Below are 19,762 nucleotides of genomic sequence, written 5' to 3'. Positions count from 1 at the left end.
GGCCCCTCTTCTGCCTCGCCCATCCTCAAAAAATTAACACACCTGAATAGATGAAGTTATTTTAAAAAATTATTTTAAAAAATCACCTTTTCCTTGGTCTTATCACTGGACCAGCACAGCAAGAAAGGAAACTGTTGGTCCACAGCTGAACCCTCTTCAGCTCCTTTTCAGAGCCGAATGTGTGCGGATCTGACTGTGCTCTCCACCAACACAGATTTTTAGACCTTCAATTTCAGTGAAACTGAATAGAAGTTACAAGCTACCCACTCTTAAATATTTATGTAGTTTTATTGGGCAGTTTTTTCTCTCTCTTCACCCCATCCCCTGTGTTTTTTGATGGCTTTCTTGTTTAGTGCTTTTTGGATCCAGTCCCTGAATTTATAGATCCCAGGGGAATATTTTACCCACATGTCTGCCTACCCACCCCACCCTTTGATTTTTACAGAGACCTGTAGCAGTGACTGCATTTATAGTGTGGCAAAACGGAATTTAAAAACAAATTGAATCACACCTTGTGGCCACCACAACTCAATCCAAATGCTGCAAGTATGAGGACCTTAAGTTATTATGCAGAAACCCTTATTTTCTTCAAATACGCAGACCAAATGTTCTGTGTCTGTTTCACCTTTTCTTCGTTTCACCTTATTTGAAATTAGAGTGACAACAGATATAGAGCATGCCTGTCTGCCTACGTCTGGCAGGATTTTGTTCATCTATGATTTCATATTGCTTTTTTAATATTGTTGATCAGTGATAGCTTTATTTCTGGACCATCTAGGGGATACAGAAGATGCATTACGCCTGACACAGTATAACCAATGCAGTGGCTGAGCTCACATTCATATGAATTTACCAATAAACTAATGTTGCCAGATGTATGCAGAGAATTAGGAAAAGCCAAAATTTAAGACATCTTGTAACCATGTTTCTTTTCCAGACTGGATGTTGAGATGAGGTATTTATATGCTATCTAAAGTAGGTGAGAAGTAAGGCAAGTGGTGTTAAGACACGCTACTTACAATGCCCTTCTGGACAGCATTTTAGTGGATTTTAGGTGGGCAGTGGATTTCCCATTGAAGGACCCTGTGCTTTACTCTTGAAAGGAGACTTGTGTGCTTCTGGACCACCAAAGCAGTATTGGATGGGAATTATTCTCTCCTGGATAGAAGTGCGATTGAGAGATTGCTAATATGAATAATCTCGCCCTGTGTTATCACTCAAACCTTTCCAGTTCACACTAATAAACATGCTTGTACTTACTATGGCAATACTAACAACCACAGGGGAAAAACCCAGCCTTTTGTGCCGGAGCATAGTGTTAAAAGTAACAAGCCTCTCTGCCTGTGCCCGTGTGGTTTAGCATTTTGGACTGTTTCATTAACCACTCTTTTGACAGCTTCTCATCTTAAAAATGGGTAAGGCTACAGCTGCAGTAGGTGTCTCCTAAATTCTCCCTGATGCGAGGAAATCGCGCAGCTCCTCTGCTGTCTCCTTACTATGAAATGCTGCTTTTAATCCTCAGTAAACCAGCTGATTTGCTAAAAGAATTTCTAGTTATTTATTTTTATGTCTTTCATTATTGGCTGTTCATAATCACTCTCAGCCTTCCTAAGTTTCATGCCCTGACATTTTATTTGTTCTAGTTCATATTCCCTTTCTATTGGCTTCAGTTGGGCTGGGTTTTTATTTTTTGAAAGGCACCTGTTTGGCTTGAACAATATCTTGCCGTTTGACCATTTTATTGCTTTCCCCTGTACTTTCCTGCCTCCTTCCCCCCATGCACGCCTCTTTTTTTTTTTCTTTTTTTTTTTGTGCTCTCCATGATTACGTTCAAGTTTCTTAAATAGCTTCCATGCTGAGTCTAAAGATTTTAATTTCCTTACTTTTAAATTTAAAGTCTTTTTAATATCTACCGCACTTAAGCATGAAGTTTCCCTTCCATGGTGCCTGTTGATGTGATGAGCTCCTCCCTGGGTTACTGAGTTACAGCACAGCCTCAGCCCCAGGGGTCAAGTCCTCCCTGACCACCTCCTGGTCACCACCGTCACCTCTCCCCTCTGCTCCAGCTTGGCCCGGGGCCTGGATTAATGAACCTGGTGGAAAACTGCCCAGGGAAGAAAATAAAAGGGAGTTTTCTGCCGGTCTTAGTGGAAGACACAAACAGCTCCTGGTGCAGGATGTGCAGTAGCTCAGTGTTTCTTGCCTGACTCCTTGGACAGGGTTGGGCTTGGTTTCAGGTCCTGCCTGTGCCTGCACAGTACTAGAAGATGGATGGAAAGGTGTGGGATCATCCGATGTATTTCAGAGCATAACGAAACCTGTTTAGCCAAAAGCTTTATTCCTTTGTAAGAGCTGCAGTTGGACTCCTGGTTTGAGGAGGACTGGAAGGTCTTGGGAGAAACTCTGAGCTGGCAGGAGAGGCTTCAAGCCTGTCTGCAGGGATCCCACTGCTAATTACCTGTGTTGTACCCAGACCATAATGCGGTTTTATAGGGGCACAACGAGCCAGTTGTAAGGATTGCTCCAGCTAATAAAATCACAAGAGCTCTCTATAGATTTTCATGCAGACTAATTGGGATCAGAATATCTGGAAACAACAGAAACCAGTGATATGCGCTGGCTTTTTGTTTTTATTTTCCTTTTCCACCAGTGTTTTCTAATTTTTCTTACTACTAGACTGTAAATGATTACCCTTGAGGGAAAAGTCAAGCGTGCATTTTAAATCTCCTTTTATACTACTCTTACACCCCAACTTTTTTTTTCCCTCGGGATTGGAATTATACTCCCATTAGGCTGAAATAAACTACCTCTAAATCAAAATAACTGGGTACCTGGCAGTTAGTTTGCACCAATAACCTCCTGAAACCTGATTTTACAGAGTTTATTTGTACCATATGATATTGATATTTGGGACAAACAAGGAAACCTGCCTTATTGCTTTGGAGTAGGCATTTCTGTTTTGTCACCAGGCTTGGTGACTCCAGCTGGCCCCAGTGCAGGAGTGATGACACCTGAGGAGTGGATAACTAGTGTCAGGAGAAATGATTTTGGAGGGAAAAGCTGTGGGTGCGTTTTGTATTTGTCCAAGAATAGCTCAGTCATGTGGGTGAGTAAGTTAAGAAATCAGGTGGGGTTGCTTAGGTGTGTTGTGATGGTGGTGTGCTGCAGGCTTCAGCTGATCTTCACTGGTGTCAAAGAGGTCAGTGGGGACTAACAGACTGTGAAAAGGCACTCTGGAGTATGTGCATCCACGCAGAAGAGTTTTAAGCTGCTCCTTTCAAGCTAGGATGCCTTCGTTTTGCACACTGCTGGTGTTTAGTGAATAGTAAGAACTGATACTTCGAGGCAGAACATATGAATGTAACGTGGTGGAAGGAGGGTGCTGACCTCTCCTACCCAAAACACCATTGGCTTTCGGTGGAAAAGGACAAGCTATTCTTTAATTGTAGTGACATAACTCCAGAAAATTTGGGAAACTTGGAAACTTGGGAGGGTGGTGGTAAAATCTAAACAAATATTTCAAGGTACAAATTCCTCGAGTTTTAAGGCAGCTCTTTTCTAGAGTTCAAGTCTTTCATATCAAAGACTGAATGAAGAAAACAGAAATCTGAGCTTTGCAGAACTGAATCCAAATTGTGCTGTTCCAGCTCGGCTCTGTTTTCCTTCTCTCTGCATTGTTACCTTGAAACTATCAAGCTCTATTTTTAGTTACTAATTTATTTTTTGCCATTCTCTAGTGCCAAAGCACAAATTTTCAGCCTCAAATGAATTTTTATAATCAGGTTCCAAACCCCTTAAACAAGTTACTTTATTGAAAATGCCGTCAGGCCTTTGACTGGGGCTTTGCTAGCAGGGGCTGCGATAATACATAATGGTGCTATGAGTGCTGAGGCTGATCTCTATTACTACCCAAAGGAAATCCAGAGTGTAGGAGAGGAGGAGAACTTTAGCAAGTGAAGATTTCCCCATGGTCAATGGGACTGTGCTTGCCAGAAGGGTCCCTTGACCATTGTTACAAGATAAGACATGGAAAATAAATTATAGTTATTTGTAGTGACTCTTTATCATTGCAGCAAAGCGATGGCCAGTCAGGACTGGTAATGAGTTTAGGTGACTCCCTAGTTTTGTTATATTCCTATGCCTGGAGAGTTTATTTAATTGAACTGCTGCGTTTTTATTACCAAACTTTCCAGGCTTCAACATAATACGAGGCAGTCCATGGGCAGAAGTGTGCTAGGAGAGCACGAAACAGCTTTAATTGTTTCAGATTCCTGTACGCTGTCCCTCCTCCTCCACCACCGCTGTCTCTCCAGAGGTGCCTCTGGGTCGAAGTTGAATTGAAAAGTCATTTAAAGTAAATACTTTAACATGCCTCGGTCCCACAGGCAGTGGGCAAGGTACCAAACTTCCAGGCATTTTAAGAACAGCCTGAGGACAGCGTGCCGTAGCAACGCCACTGCTGGCTGCAATCACAGTTTGCATGCTTTTCTTCACCAACACTGTAATTCCTGCTATACTTTAAACAAGAACAGACACTGTCCTCTAGGTTTCTCTCCATAAGCATATACAAACCAGGCCAAACTCTTTCCTCAGTCGCACTGAAGTAAATCAGAAGTAATTCCACTGACAACCCTGAATGTCACAGTGAAGTTACACCAGCTGAGGGCAGAAGTTGGACCGCTGCGCCTGCCTGCCTATGTAAAAGCTGTCACTGCCAGCCAAGCTGAAACGCTCATTTACTTCAGCACATGGATGGCATTATTGTTGCTTCAGACTTTGTTTGGGTGGAAGTCAGTGGTTAAACACCTGAAATCTCAGTAGACAAAAGAGAAGACTATAAAGTTTTATGACTGTAGAGTAGGAGATTGCAACATATAGGTTCCATTAAAAAAAAATCAGAAACTATGTTATATTACATACTTTAGAGGTTTTGTCACTGAGTTGATTAGTATGACTTAGTTATTAGCTGTTACTAGAAGCTTTCCACTGAGAAATGGAATTAGAAATACCAGTTGCTGGATTTTTATTCACAATCTTGTTGAATTCATCTCAGCCTCACAGATGCAGAGAGAATGAGACCTAAGGCTGTTTTATACATTTTAGTATTTGCCTATTTCTTTGTGGGGGGAAAAAATGCAATCTGCGGAGAGAAAACCAATGTTTCCTAACAGCTGGGCTTCAGATGCTCACACCAGAGCAGAAAGGGATGAGGGCTGTCAGCCACATTTGTACTCGGGCAGCTGTAATTCTGGGGACTGGGATACTTATTTTCCCAGGCCAGCACTAGTACCTGAGTTTCTAACTCTCTCCAGCACCCCCTAACCTTCTCCTATCTCTTTGGTTTCCCTCCTCTTTTCTCTGCCATCCTTACAATTCTCCTTCACTCTGCGTCCCCTGTGCAAGCGCTGTGATAGCTACCCTGACCACTAGAGAAAGGCAAGGGATTTGGTAAGAAAACAAGGACTCTGCTTTTTTCTCATATGCACAAGAACTCACAGGCAGATTAATGTTATTGCTTATTTCTGAAACATATTTATAATATTCGTAATTTTTAGGGGTTTTTTTGCCTTGCAACTAGATCATACACATCTTAAAAAAAAAAAAAAAGTATGTTTTGTCCAATCTCTGACTAGAAAAATACAGGTATGTTCAGTGCCAGCACATGCATGAGAGGATTTTAAGCCAGTGGGGGAAGGTGCTCATGTGATGTATACCTGTGGACTTGACTCTGAAATGCAATTTCTAGGTGTCTTTCAGCCAACTAAATTCACTACTTAGAAGGGCCTAACATCAGAACAAAAAAGGACCTTCTGCCTTCATTAGAAATACAAAATAACATTTTCAGACAATCGTTTGTAGTATCTTTACAGCCCTGTTCCTGTACAAAGCCCCCTTGCTTCTTCCTCCCATTTCAATTCCAGTTTTCACATCTTATCCTGTGTATCGCGGTTCAGTACAACCAGTGAGATACAGCCTCTCCCTGAATCAGGTGCCATTACGTAAATTCACCGGACAACAGCATTTAAAGGCAGGAATATAATAATAATAAATATGGGCTGTGCTTGTATTTAAGCACAGCTATTTGAGCGGGCAAGTTAATAATCAAGACAAGCTTTTGAAAGTGTGGCAGACGCTAGATGAGCCCACCCCAGTGAGTTGGAGTTGTGTGGGTTGCACTGAGCAAGTCTTGATGTTCCTCCAGTCTCTCTAATGGGCCAACTGCAGTGCATCCTCCTCAGCTAGCATAGCCGGATACTTCCAAGCCTTGCCTTCTGACCAGATCATGAGAGAACCTTGATTAGAGCATAAAACACTGATAATGTGAAACTTCCAATTGCTTTCACATTTGTAGTTGAGCTTGGTGTGCCCAAGGGAGGCTTGTGGGTGTTCATGAGTTAGCTGGTAATCTTGTTTTTCCCGGTTTTATTACTGATTGAAAAGTGCAGGGCTGAGGGGATTTTTTCTTTTTCTTGTCATGTTTTTGCTAGTGGAGAAATGCAAAGAAAATAAATCCCTTCCGGCATGGGAAATGATGTTATATTTTATTTAATAAAGAGTAAATTTTACTGTGCACCAAGCCAATTTATAAATGTGATCTCTGTAACTCGTAGTTTTAATTACAAGGGGAAAAACGGAATTAGTTCATTAATGCTGTGAAAAGGAGCAGTGACCTACCTGCCAAATAGCAAGGTGGAAATAATTAATCTGGTCAATTAAAAAGAAACTGATAAATTAAAATGCAAAGTCTTCCATGTACCTTCCATGTGGTGCATTAAATTAGGGAGTCACAATTTCCAGAATGCGTGTTTATTGTCAGACTTGATCCTTTCTTTTCTTGCTTGACTTGATTCTGTGTTTGGCAAGTCCTGTTAGCGAGTTGTTTGGCGTTCAGGGCTAACACACAAATTCATACACCCAGGCATGTTTTGCAAAAGAGAGCTTGCAAGATCAAGCTCTTTATGAAATCCAGCTGATGAAATGCACATGCCTTGTTTTTATTATCATATTACAAACCCCCTTATTCCCTTCGCTTTGCTTTCTTTCCCACCGTTAAATGTCACTTGCCTTTCCTTGGGCTTTAAAAGATCCAGGCACGGTGCTGAATGGCCGAGGTCATCTCAATCAATTTATAACCTTAAAAATCTGATCCACGCGGAAACTACTGAGCTGCTGGAGCTGAACCCTAAAGTATACAGCATATTTGCTCCACAGAACTGGAAACAGTAAAACAGTTTCTTTTCTATAAATACCAGTAACTCCTCTTGACATTTACAAGTACGTAGTATTTTTTTTACACACTGCATGATCTCAAAAGTGCTTAACAGATCAGTGAACTGTGTATCTGCTCAGCAGAGGTAACTACAAAGCCATTATGTGCCCTGCACCATCCCTCACAAAAGCTCAGGACATTTACATTAGCTCCTGTCCATCTCAAGGCCATAAATTGCAATAAGAAATATGGGCTACTTACTGAATGGTTGACCAGTGCTCTGGTGCAGCCTACAGGAAAATATGAATGTTATTGTTTACTTTAACTAGGGCATATATCATACAGAGCCAAGGTCTTCTCGCTTGTTAAGATGAGGGTTGCTCCCATCAGAAATACTTTGGGGCACATCCCGTTGCTAGGGAAAAATCAAATTGAAAAAAGCGAGAGCTAGGCAGAGGACGGTCTGAAAGTTTTATATCTGAGGTGTTAGAATTGGCAAGCGTTAAAAATACAATGAGAGAGCCAAGTCAGACGTTTCTGTGATGTGGTAAAAATAAGCAGTGCGTGTTGTAGCCTCTTCAGAAGGTGTGGGTTTGCCTTGTGAGGGGGAACAGGACGAGATGAAATAAACAGCTGCGGCCAGAAATCAAATTCCTGGCAGTTCAGCAGCTCCAGTCCTCCTCCTCCAAAACTACAAATCACCAAGGGGATTCCCCTCAACCCGGCTCCTGCCAGCAGCTCTGCAAAATCACCAGACAGCCCCCACAACATGGTTTTAACTCCTGAAAGCTTACATGTGTCAATAGGTTTCCTCGCTAAATCCTTAGGACATCATGATTCAGAGCCGAATTATACACTCCGCACCCGTTTTTCCTATCTAAACTAGCAAATCTTTCCTGTGTCCAGCTGGGAATTTCCTGAGGGAGAGGGGGGACACAAGCAGCTCCTCTCGGTGACCAAATACAGGGGTGTAGCTTCAAAGGGAACAGCATAGGAAAGGGGCAGGCAAGGGAAAACGAATTTATTTACTGCAAACGAGCACGGAATACATAAAAGCTGCCCTGGGGTATGAGACTTGCAAAACTCTGTTAAAATCATCACATTTCCCAATACCTCTGTCAACTTCTGCTGTAACACCCCTATAAAAACTGAGGCGGGCGTCATTGCTGCGTGATGAAAGCTATCCTAATTAAAGAGATAAGCCCTCCAAAAGCAGCTAGTATTGCTGAGGCCAGATATGTATGGGAGGCTGTCTTGACGTGGCAGGACATTGCTAAAGTCAAGAAAAATCCCAGCACTCCGGTGTCGATGTCCACCCAGAGCGGCTGTACCGTGCTCCAGGCTTCGTCCCACTGGCTTTCTCGGCTTGCTCTCCTCTCCTCTCCTCCTCCTGTCTGTCCCACTGGCCTGCACCTGCCGGGTGTTGGCTCTCACATACATTCCCACCTCGGATCCAGATGTCCACCCAAGATGTCTGATGAGACCTTCATATGCTTTCTGAGCATGTAATGAAGTGCTCTCCCCATGTGCTGTAAGCTTAAGCTGTGTAATGGAAATGGCGTTGCCTCTCCTTGTCCCTATGCATTTTGCCTCAGAGCTTTGCTGACACAACCGGTGGTTGTGGATTTGGTGAGCTCGACTATTGTGTATAACAACAGAACGGGTGTAGGAATAAACAACCCCCAACTCATGTTTCATGACAGCAGCTGGTTTTAAACCCACAGCCCAAGCATGGAAGAAAAGAGGGTTTCAGACAGACGATAAACCAAACCACTTAAAAAGTGTTGCCAACAGCCCACTGAGCTCAGTTCAGCATCCCATTTCCGAGGCCCTAAAGCAGGAGGTGAAGGTCTGCCTGCTCGGCAGGGGTTGTGATGCTGCTGTTTGGCCCCAGGAGCCGTAGCCTGCCCAGCTCCTCGCTCTCCACAGGGGTGAGCAACCTCGCAATAGCAGCGAGGTACCCCCAGCACAGGTGTGTGCTTTCAGGCGGTGTCTCTGTACGCCATATCCTAAGGGACGGATTCCCAAAGATATTTGGGAACCTCTTGCTGAAATGGCAAAGCTCAGGTGCCTACATGCCACGCAGATCTTGGCTCAAGGGCTCCATTGCTTCATCTGCAGTTACTTCACCCCTGTCCTTGGGCCAGAGAGGGAAATGGCAAAGGGGGCGTAAAGATCATTATAAGACACTTCTGCACTCAGGGACCAGCCTCAGCACCTGCATGGTTCAGGTCACACTTCTCCGTTACGGGGGGACAGGAGAAGAGTGGCTGTGCCCCCACCCAGGGCAGCACCCATGGGTGTCCCCAGCCATGGATGAGCCCTGCTTGGGGCTGAAGAAGTGGAGGTGAGCACAGTGCGCAGCAGCAGCCAAGCATCAGTACGGCAAGTGCGTGATCAAAACCTGAGTCACATTTGGCCTTCCCCGCTCGTGAAAGTTTGTATTTTTCCAGTGGGCTGTGCCTCCTTATCCTAGAGTTTAATCTTCCTCCCTCACTCTTTCTGACCCACGCTGTACTTGTCTTCATTTCGAAACATAAATGCGAGCCTCTGAGCAAGCTTCCAGGCTGTGGCATGTTTTATGCATCTTTATTAGCTCCGCTCCGATGCTGGAGTGAGATTACATGATGTCTGGATTTCCTTGCAGTCAAACTTAATATCCTGAGAAATGGGAAATTTTACTGAAATCCTGCAGTGCTGGCCAGGGTGTGGGAGGGCCCACACCGCAATTTCCACGCCTGTGTTGTTGCCATGGATGTGCGAAATTATCTGACTTGAATATATTCCAATTTTTTTGTTGTTGTTTTTTGGGGCAGAGGGGATTGAATGGGTCTTTTTGTTTATCAGGGTGGGACAAACGCATTTTAGGTAATTTTGCCACTGGCCAGTTTAAATTAGTGTGAAGTACTAATGGGAATTCAGGATGTGTAAATATGAACAAACCTATAAGGGAAAAAATTACAGTGAAAACTGACCATGTTGCATAAAAGAGGCACTCAGCCTATTGAGTGCTATGGAAAACCAAACAAAAATAGCTGGGAGAAAATAATCAGGAAGATATGAAATACATGCCAGTTCTTAGCTAGTATAAATATTCGTTGCTTCAGGGGAGCCAGGCAAGCCAACATCAGCTGAGGATATTAGCTACGTGTCACGGACTGAAATATTTTTGTGTGACCAAGAAAGGAGGTGGCTGTTAGCAACTGCATTGGAGGGCAGAGCCGAGGCTGTGTCCCTCAGAGGCACGGGAGCATGCCCTGGCTCCCCTGCAGCCATCCCACAGGCCCCAGCCTGACCCCCCTGCAGCTCCTAGCCTGGGGAGCCCAGGGCTTCCTCCAGTGCCTCTCGTGGGTGTCCTGTCCTGGGCCAATTCACCCACTGAGGGCCTTTATCCCAAGCCATCCCCCTCGCTGCCGCCAGAGCTCCTGCTTGGCTGCTCCCAGCCTGAGTTTCATTTCATATGGGAGAAACGGTGCAGTGTTTTTCCCTGGGGAGCCCCACGCTGTATAAGCAGGATGCTCGGAGAGGGAAGGTACTGGAGGGTCTGTATCAGAAGCACTAAGCTGGTGCTATGCAACCACACAGCATTATCCAGCTGCAGGGCTACTGACACATGGCAACAGGCTTGAAACAGCCCACCTGTGAGATCCCCACCTCTGCTCTCTAATGAGGACAGGCAGGCTCTCCAGGAGAAAATGCAGCAGCAAAGAGTTCCTGTACAGTCCAGGGCACGTACAAGGAGGCAGTGTTGCCAGGCTTACTCCCCAGGTTGAAGGTAAAACTCCCTCTGAATGAAATTGGGCACAAATCCTCATTAAATGGTGATGTGGTTATTGTTAGTACTACAGTAGCGCCCAGGAAGGCTCCTCCAGGACTGCATCAGATTGCAGGGATTCAAACTCAGAAGGCAAGGAAAATGGCAGTCAGGAAAATGTACAAGTGAATCTGTCTTTGTTCAGTGTCAGGAAATTAATGCCAGCTTCTTAAGGCATGGGAAATGACATTGGCTGCCAAATACAAAGTGCTCTGGATTTCATGGGAATAATTATGACAGTGAAATATTTTCGTAACTTGACCTTGGGCCACATACTAAATGGAAAGAAGTAAATTTGGCATTACAAATGCAAACTGAGCCACGGTAACTTATACCCATGGAGGATTTGGCCGTACAGAGCCTGCTCCACAGGGCCAAATCCTGCTGCTGCTTACGCTAGTGTAAATCAGACAGCGTTTTGCTGAATTGGATGGAAGTACTGGGGCTTACACTGGATAAGTGTGAGCATAATTTAGCGCTTGGTGAGGACCGCTGCCTCGTGGAGGTCAGCAATATCCCGACTGAGCAAATCACCCGCTGGCATGGAGCTCTCATGGGAGAACCGTGAAGCAGGAAAGTAGTGGCAAGGAATAGCTGTCCCCATGCCCCCGCCCCAGGATAGGGTGTGATAGAAACGTGGTCTGAGGTGACAGTTGGGCACAACAAAGTCGTAACTGGAGTCACATCACTGTTTGCGGACAACCAACCGGAGATTAATTAACAGACAGAAACGCCTTTCTGAAAGGCTGAGTGCACATTCACACCAGCGAAAATGAAATCTCAGTTTTTGTAACTCTGGTTTGTGCTTCTGCATGCTTCTGATATGCTGATTACCAATCTAATCATGCACGTTTTCCTCCTGCCTCTGACATCTCCTCAAATTCAAATGAAGAAGTTATTAGCATTATTATGTATTTCTTTGTACTAGTTCTCACCCTGCATTAACGTCCAATGGTTCTGGGTTCAAACAACAAACACAATGACAGTGCCAGGAAACGAGATGAGAATCTGTTTTGCATTCTCATTCTGGGCTCATTTCTCCTAGTTTAATTCAAGAATAACTTTAGAAAGATAAAAAAAAAAAGTGATACCACTCTATTGGTACAACAGGATAAGCAAAACCTGGACTCAGACCAGCTTATATTTTCATCAAATAAAGGGAGAACATATCAGACAGGCAAACATATTTTAGGAAGGGAAATAAAATGTCACAGCCCACCTTTGGTTTACTTTTCTGCAGTAGCTACATGGCAGAAATATTAAGCAAGTGTTGTTATCTAGGTTGTCATCCTCATCATCCTGAAGACAAAACTGATTACTTAGGTTAAAACTCAGAATGAAAGCATTAGTTGTTTAGGTTTCTTGTGTAAATATACATCTATTTGGCAAATGGAAATTAGAGAAATAAATTGCACAAAACTTGGTACCATCTTTAATTATGGGAGGTTAATACACATCCTCAGTGTTTTCAAATGCAAAACATAGGAGTATCTATTTAAATGTGTCTCCCTAGGGAGGAATTATCTGATTTCTAACATGAGAAAACACCAAAGCCAAGGCAGAGGCCTGCTGTTACTCCATCACGGAAGAACATGTTCTTTTGAAATTTCATCAGCTAGAAAATCAATGAGTAGGGTTTCAGATTTCATAGAGGAATTTTACTGTTTGTTTTTTTTTTTAGGTCCAAATGATAAAAATGCTATAAATTCTATCTTAGACTCTGCAAGTGAAAGGTTTAAGAGATTATGTGAGTAAATCATTCATCCCTTCTGAATATCCTGCTGATAAAAGGGATCCCCTGATGTGATATGTACTGTCAGGTTTGAATTTGAAGCAGAGCATTACTTTCAAGTTCCCTTCGGGGAATCTGTACATTTTACACTGAATATTAGGATCACCTCTCCAGGCACAGAGAGGAAGCCAGAATGAGACCCTAAAGCCATAGAGAAATTATCAGAAAGAGATAAACTGGTTTCCTTTTTTATTAAATTCTCCTATAACCAGCTTTATAACCTAGCAAGTCACAAAAATTTCACAGTACATTACACATGCTCACTCGCAGGCATTTCACAAGATCAGGGAGGCGTCTCTGCGTTTTCTGCCCTGGACTGAGCACAAAGGCAGGGCAGGGCTTGCACATCTTCCTTCCCAGAGACTCCATCCTGCTCTAACAGCTTTATATTTTGTCGACTGTTTCATTGCTATTAACTCTTGTTACCAGTATTTCATGTCTTCTGAAGTCCTGATTTGATTCTTGGGCAGGAGCAGGCCAAGAGGCATTTAAGTGTGGCAGAAAAGAAGGTGTCACACATGATGCCGGGAAAAGCTATGGCTGCTCCCCCATCCCTGCAGAAAGGGTGATTCCTATCCTGCACGTGACTGTAAGGGTTCAGTGGAGACTGCTGGGGAGGTGCTCTCATACGTGTAAACAAAAGCTCCCTACGGTAAAACCAGCACAAGTCTAGAGAAGCTCCAGTGAAGTCGGAGCCGTGCCCTGGACTGTACAAATATGTATAGGTCAGACCTATGCCTACTTGAGCAGGTCCTCCTCCTCCAAGGTGCAATCCATGTAAGGGGGCTACAGAGGCGTGCAAGGGATGCAAGAGGCTGCAGGGGTGCACGGCATCACCTGGATCTCCGGGGTGAAGGTACCCAAAACTGCTCCTTCCCTCCCCCTGGTCCCCAGCTGGTGGTGATGCTGAGAGGCAGCATAAAAACCTCGCTGCCTGCCCATGCGTGGCCTTGCCCTCCTAAATACGGGGAAAGCAGCAGCAGGGAGCTCCTGGAGAGCCAAAGGCAGGCCGGCGCTGGACCCGAGGCGGTCTCTTTAGGGCAGAGCCTGCCCTCGACTACTGCCTTTCACCAGGCGCTTTTGGCTTCCCTTTCCCCCTTCCTTCTCTCCAACCAGGAGGAGCGGCGAACTCTAGTGTGGGCTAGGAAAAAAAGGGTTTCTATTCCCCTTCTGTGTCTGGAGGGAATATTAGCTGTCGGCGTATGTTCGGCCTCATTCCCGGCAATCCGTCTGTCCCAGGCCCCCGGCGGACACCGGAGAGGGCGGACGCTGGTCCCGGGGACGCTGTCGGTGCCGCTCCCCGCCCGGCGCCACCCGCCGCCGGCTCCCGGCCGGCCCAAACCTGGCGTCGCAGCACCCTCTGTAGCACGGCCGGAGCATGGCAGCAGCCGGCCAGCCCTCGCCCTCCCTGAAGGTGACACAAAGGCATGTGCTGCCAGGGAAAGAATAATGCCGCTCCGATAAATCAGGCGGCGTTTCCTAATGGAGCTGTCTCCGCACCTGCCTCGCACCCGCGGACACTTGCGGGGCTGATGTCGGTGCGGTGGCTATCTCTGTGCTATCGCAATGGCTGAAGTAGCGCACAGATGACAGCCATCAGAAAATGTGGCTTTTTTTTGGTTTTGCTTTAAAAACGTGATGTGCGTTGACCTGCTCTGCAGGGGAAGAGCGAAGGATTTATGTGCGCCCTGAAACACCCGTCCCTCAGCTCTGATGGAGAAGCAGACCGTCCCGCTCCGCATGGGAGCTGCAGTGATAAATACTATTGACAGAGCAAGAAAATCAGATACGCCATGTCAGAGCTCTCGCGTTTCTGTTTGCCGGCTGTTGTAACGGCCGTGAATCAGTGGAGGAGGACACAAAGGGCTCTGTGAGGCACCAGAGAAATGTAGTTAAGAAAAATCCGAGCTGTGTTAATTTTAATTTGGAAGACGGCTGTTAGAAAACAGTTCAACCCAACAGGATCTGAGTGTTAGCCAGCTCCTTCTGCCCTCTCCCACGGGAAAGAGGGCTATAAAATAAAACCGACTCATAAAAAGCTGTTAGTCAACCTGTTCCCTGCTTGTGACACAGGATGGCAACGGTCCTAGAGGCAGAGTTGGGGGGAAAGGAGAAGGTAAGCAGCAAGAAAGGCTGAAACTCAGAGAAGAGGCTGACTGTGTGCAGCAGAGGACAAAAGCACCACAGCCAAGCTCAGACCATTCAGAGCCAGTGTGTAAATTCACCTCGGGACGTTCAAAAGTTTGGATGGCGAGTGATGATTCCCACATTTCAGAAGAAAAACTGGTGCTCGTGTTTCCAATTTCCCTCTGTGAGCAGTTCCCGGTGATGTGGCCACTGGGTTGAGGGTGTCTCCCAGGGCTGGGGCTGCGCTGTATGGGTAACCGTAGGCTGCGTGGACGGGAGGCCTCAGCCCTGTGCTTGGAGCCATGGTGGGCTGCGTGGGCTGCTGGGGGAAACTCTGCCCGGCTGGGTCCAGGTGGAGGATCAGGATCCTCTGCCCACTTTTACCTCTTGTTGTGCGACAGCGATGTTTTCTTAATGTGCAGCAGTTGCACCACGGGCAACATGGGCGTTAGCTGTTTTCTAAGCAGCTTTTGAAGTGGGTGGAAACAAGGTTTTTTGTCACTGAATTTGACTGGGGTTGTAGCATTTCAGTACTTTCAAGAAGCTGGTCTTGGATGGCTCGAAATAGCAGGCTGTGAAAATGGATATTTTCTAAAGTGCCAGTTTAAAGCTCATTGAAGTCAACGGGAACTTTTTTATTGGCTTCCCTGGGCTTCAGCTTGGGCTATAAACTATACTGGATTTAGGGGAAGAACCGCAAAAATAGCAACATTCTGGACTGAAGCTGTTGGATTTGGCAAGGTCTGCTGTATGAGCAGGCTTTATTAGTTTCAATTTAGGCAAAGTCTAGGAAAATTATGCTAATCAAGAGGTTCATTGGAAATTGAGATCAAATGTCTCAGTTTTTCTACTTAATGGAAAAGTGTCAGCTAAAAAAAGAGTTGTTTTGCTGTAAGTAAAGCCTAAAAGTTTGTCAGGACTGAAAAGCCTCTTTCACTTTATTTAGAAAATGTTTTTTTGCAAGCCATGGGTAGGTCACACTGTCCAAACAGAGGACTGCAAAACAGCTTTTGTCGTATCGGTTACGTCTCAATATTTCTCTGCAGTGTCTCCCAGACCGTATGCGCACTTGGATGTCCTTACATTACTGATTAGCATCAAACTGATTGAAGCTGGGAGGATTTTAACACTAACTTGCTTTTCACCATTTCCACGTGTGTAAATCCTGCCCGCCACCCACTAGGGCACCAGCCAGGTTCCCCTCTGCTGCTACTGGCTTTCATTGTCCATGTCCCCACACCAGCGCAGAGTGACAAAGCCAAGTGTGCCTTCTCAGGAAGGCCAGCCTGCGGTTCATGAAAGCTGATGCGGCACCATGTGCAAGCCCTGACTAAGGTGCACACCACATAAGCATCAGTGCCGCGTGCCCTGGCTTGGTGCACCAGAGCTTCAGTAGGCACGGGCTGCACCTCGCTGAAACCTCCTCTACTGGAGGCTGCCATTTAAAGGTGGTGGATGTGCAAGGAACGCCTAGAGATGCCCCTTGCTGTGCTTCTTGAAAGAAGGTGGTGTTTTACCATCCCTCTCAGCTCTTTGCGCTAAAAGACGTTTTTGCGGGAAATGTGTTCTGTGGACTAGTTCTTTGTAAACCAGATGGCGTTCACGTGTTTATCTTTCTTCTGTATGAACTACATGGCATGATGTGAAGAAGATGCGCATTGTCCCAGGCATACCCACTCCTTAAGAAGACAGCAGGATTTAGCAGAGGCACAAAATTTAGAGAAGGTTTTATTTGCTGAAAAGCCAAAGGGAGATAAAGGAAGAGAAGCCTGGGGGAGAGAAGATGGATCTCTCAGTGCTTATCTTTCAGCCCACACAGTCACATTATCACATCGATGCCCTGAATCTCCAAACCATTAGTCAGGGGCAGACTCTGCCGCCTTTGCTGGAGGCTAAAGCCAGTGTGGATGTGTGGAAGTTTTGAACTCAGGCATCTAAAATAGGATGTTGTAAGTAAGATATTGTGGAATGGGCTGCCCAAATCAACTTTTATTCTTGCATGTAACTTCACCGTTTCCTCTCCTTGTCCATCTTCTAATGGGTCTTGCTTACACATTAGAAACACCCCTGACTTCCCCGAGGAAGACTCTAATCATGTTCCTCCCAGGATTGTACAAGAAGAAGATGCTTTTGTCTCATCTTTTATATCTGCCTTATGGTAATGTCAGCCACCCCTTGATTACTGAAATTTCTTGATCAGCTCTGACTGCGGAGCTGATCACAAGTGTCCCTGGCATCCACTGCCTCTGCTCTGCTGGTGGTGTCAGCAGACATTTGATTAACTGCAGAGACTTGAGCACCAAGGGGATTCAAGGTGGAGCACGAAGTAAATCACATCTCAGGCCCTTCGTGCCTCCTCTGCTCCTCCCACCGGCGCAGGTGGGCTGCTGGCAGAATGGCAGTTTGAGGCCTTTGCTTGTGCAACTCACGCTGTAATTACTGCAAGGGTAGCTGGAAAAAAAAAAAAAAGATCTGCCCACTGCGGTACAATACAGCTTGTCACCTGCAACATGGGTTTTGTAAGGTTTGAGGGCAAGAACATTTCACAAGATGCACTGTAAGGATGAGGTGCAAAAAAGGCTATTAATTCAAATCAAATCCTGGAGATTGGCCTCACTACAGCGGTGGTGTGCATGGGAGGCATCTTGTGCTGCTCATCTTTTGGGTACTAATGCCATAACAGAGGGCCAAGGGCTTCTTTCCCCTTGCTCCCACCAAAAAAAGCAGAGGCTCTTGCTTAGGAATCTGTGCTTATCTGCCCCTCCCTGGGAATATGGTCAGCCATTTCTGGGTAGTGTTTTCTGTTTGCATTCCTTTAAACGAAAACAGTGATTTTTGGTTGTGGACAAAAGAAGAACTGTGCTGGCTTAGGGCATTAATTTAAGTGGATTTTACTGTATTTCTAAGGAGCATAAACCATTATTTGGTGTCCTCCCTTTTCCCTAAATGAAAATGTATGTGCTTTCCTTTAAAAATTTATTTTGTGTGTAAGTCACATAGTGATAACATTAAATGCGATATAAAGACAGTGATAAAACTGATTGTAACATTTATATATTTTTCATGACCAAAGTGCTTTGCAGTTGGAGATGCTATAAATGCATGCTTGCCACTGGGGGAAGTGACACACTCACACCGCAAAAGATGACAGCCATGTGACCCCAGGACCCCATCGATCCCTCTGGGCACAGGAGGGGCAGGGGGATCTCTAGGACAAAACAGGGGCTATTGGGAAGGTTGGGTGGCTGTTGCTGAGGAAGAGGCAGGACAGGGTGGAAAATACTGCTGGGATGGGGAGGAGACCCCGTGCAGAAGCGTCAGTTGATGCAGCAGAGGAGGAAGCGCCTGCCCCGGGTCTCCTCCTGCTGTGTCTCAGCTCTGCCGCTTCCCCCTCGCCTTTCAGCAGCAGAGGCCTCTCCACACTGGGGTCGTGGTGTTCAGCATCACCCAACCTGCTCAGAAACCTTGGGTTTTCTGGGCGTGCACTGACCTCTGGGAGGAAAAGCAGGTAAAAACAGAGGAGGAAAAGGGAAGAACAGGGAAAATGCTGCTATTGACATTTTCCCTAGGATTCTGCAGTGATTTTTTGTACGCCTGATGTGTTGTAACATGCTGACTGCCCTCTAGCCGTATCTTCTAGAACAGCTACAACTTGCCAAACTCCATGTCCTTTTATGGGGAATTTTTTTTTCCGGGGGAGCATCGCTATTCTCCCTTCTCACCCTGTGACTGAGGGTCCTCTGCCTTCCCTGGAGGCTGGCAGGATTGCGCAGCACCTGCCAGAGCCAGCCAGCCCCGTCACCTCCGCTTATTCGTGGTGGGACCCCTGTGTGGCCATGGAAGGCGAGAAAGAGCTGAAGCACTCAGTGCGGCTAATCCTGCTGCAGAGCCTTAATGGAAGTCACGCACCGGTTGTACAGAAACTGCTAGAGCGTGTGAACATCACCGAATGGTCAGCCATGGAAAGGTCTCTAAATGCTCTCCATTAGAGGGCATTCAACATTTGCACAGGCACAAATCTGCAAAGTGAATTTTTATTTTTTTTTAAATGTCTACTGACTTTTACAGAGTACGCACAATGAATATTAAATAAAGGGCTGATGTTCCCTAAGTCATTGCCCATTACTGCACTTCAGATGCCATTATGTGGCGTGACTTTTAAAAACTTTTTTTTTAAAGGTCATGCTGTTTATGCTGCCTAATATATAATACAATTTCACTGTAAATTAGAAACATACTTTACAGCCTGCTGCTGTGCTTCATGGAGGTGAACAAAATTTGAAATCACCGGTCTCCTCCTCGTGGGGAAGCACTTGTGGGAAATATTTAATATCACCATAATCGGGGGGTTTTATGGACTAGTAATGAGCTATGGAGGCCTCCCTAGGACACCTTGCTGCATCTCCCGCCTGCTCTCTAGCCTCTCTAGAATATTTTCCCATTCTTGACACTGTTAAATTTGATTTTACTTTGCTGTTATAGGAAGTTTTGGGTAAACTGTAACATCACCCAACCCACAGCCATTTCCTTTAGCTACAAAGGCTCTGCTCAGCCCTGACAGGTTTCTCTCCCAGCAGATAAGCAGAGTTGACTTTCTGTAGGCTGAAATGGTTGCAAGCCTGTTCAATTCCTATATACACTAAATCTCTGGAAGGATTAGGTATTATATATGCTTTATAATAGAGCAACTTTCAAAAATGCTGTCCTCTTTCTTTCCATGTAAACTACAGCACAGAAACTGGATTTTGAGAGACGCGCAGCCTGATACCAAAATTCCCCCGTGAGGAGCTCTTCTGGGAGCCTGTATCAAAGGTAAGCA

Source organism: Larus michahellis, chromosome 7, assembly GCF_964199755.1.
Source record: "Larus michahellis chromosome 7, bLarMic1.1, whole genome shotgun sequence".
Taxonomy (NCBI): Eukaryota; Metazoa; Chordata; class Aves; order Charadriiformes; family Laridae; genus Larus; species Larus michahellis.
This window is presented reverse-complemented; position numbering follows the sequence as displayed.